The sequence below is a fragment of the Rattus norvegicus genome, chromosome 14 (genome assembly GCF_021556685.1).
Source record: "Rattus norvegicus strain SHRSP/BbbUtx chromosome 14, alternate assembly SHRSP_T2T, whole genome shotgun sequence".
Lineage (NCBI taxonomy): Eukaryota > Metazoa > Chordata > Mammalia > Rodentia > Muridae > Rattus > Rattus norvegicus.
This window is the reverse complement of record NC_141547.1, coordinates 62,503,464-62,505,342: the sequence shown is the minus strand read 5'-3', so window position 1 is coordinate 62,505,342 and position 1,879 is coordinate 62,503,464.

The window sequence follows — 1,879 nt, the reverse complement described above, 5'->3', positions numbered from 1 at the left end:
GAGGCAGGTGCATCTCTGTCAACCTGAGGCCAGGCCAGTCTGTCGAGTGAGTTCCAGGACAGCCAGAGAAACCCTGTCCTTAAAACAAAGTAAAAAGCAGAAGTCCGGGCAGGCTCTCTTCACCGTGTCCTGTGTGGGAAGGGCCAGCCAATCTGATGTTTACCTCTGAACTTACCTGACTCACAATTCTGCATCTTCATTTCCCCGCAGCTTCTCGAAGACTTCTTGACTTCAGTTTTTACTCTGCCTAGGATCCTTCTAGAACTTCCTCTGTCTTCTCCCATACTTGCCGTGTGATGGACTTTGTTGGACTTTAGTGGCTTCTATGGGCCCGTAGGCAGCTCCTGAGCAGTGCTTATATCCCACTTCTGTGGACTGTGGAGGAAGAGGTCTCGTTTCTATCCTGCTCATGGGATAATCATTGATGTATCTGAAGCAAGCAGGTTTTATTAACCCAGCTGCCACCAGACACATGGGCTTTCCTGGAGGACTGGCTCTCAGCCACTCTGATGCTCATGGCTCTGGCCACATCCTCCCCACCAGTCATACAGCTCATCCTGATGGGTCAGTGTGGCTGTTGACTTCACAGTTCCCATCTTGAGATACAGAAATCTGGTTGCTCCTTTATGGTTTCTGATAGGCTGGGCCCCACGACCTGGATCCCTAAAGGTACCGGGTGGTCTCTTTCCTCCTGGACCTTGTATTCACTGAGCTGAGACGTCCCTTGGCTGAGTAGTGTCCACAGCAGCCCTGCATGAAGGAGGTGTCCTCCAGATGTCTCTCAGGCTGCATCTGCTGCCTTACCATCATTGCTTAGGTTAACCCAGGGTGATGACCACGCACTGCTGACTTCTGCATCCCAGTTCTGGACCAAGTGTGTGTCATTCTTGACCTTGGTACCCTCAACAGAGACTTGGATATGTATCTGCACGTCAGAACTTACTTGTAAGTGACAGCCATTAGATCTATCAGGAAGGAAATCATGGGGACAAATGATGGGGTTTCTCCAGACCCTTCCAGACCAAAGTGAGGTATAGGTCTCCAGGAGAAGAAAATGTTTCCTCCTGAGATTATCACTTTATCCTCCAAAGGACAGAGGTCATGCCTTTCATTCTTCAGCGTCTCTGTCAGAAAATCAATTGTTAAATTATTCATTGAGTCAGATCAGGTAATTTTGAAGCCAATCTCCATAGTGAGTGACGCTCTATCAAAGTCGACATTATTCCTGATATCTGAACAGCTGAGCTCCATAATTTAATGCCTAATCTATCTTCCAAACACAATGATGGAAGATGCTTCTGTTTCCCAGGTATCGAGAGGGGCCAGCGACTCCTAGATCTTCTCATTTTTCCCATTACCTTATCAAGAGAACAAAACTCGAAAGTAATAAAAAGAGACACAGGAAACAATGCTCATTTTGGTTCCAAGTTCCTTAATTATTGATTCCTTAATTACCAATAGCCTCGCTGCCTCACCGGACTTGCCCTTGACTTCATGCTGAAAGGTGAGAGTGTGTTGATTCAGAGACACTGGACAGGACCTGAGTGTCTCCTTGCCAGAGTAGTAGAGCAGGTTAGAGCACCTAGGGGCTCTGAGGTCTGCTCTTTAGTTTGTCGTGTTTGGGGGTTGGGGTGGTGGCTTGCCCTTGTGCCTTGTTTTTATCAGTGGTGATAGGGTGAGGCTGTCCATTTTCATTGTGAATGGATGCAGGAATGGTGTCCGGGTCCAAGGAGATGTTGAACAAAGTGCCCACCCATAGAGACATGCACAGTGCTTCCTGCAGCTTTTCACTGTGAGATACCAGTAAAGGAGGCCTTATTTCTCCTTGCTAGATCCCTCTGTCAGAGACTAGGGCCTCTAGTGTGGTATCTATCAATCT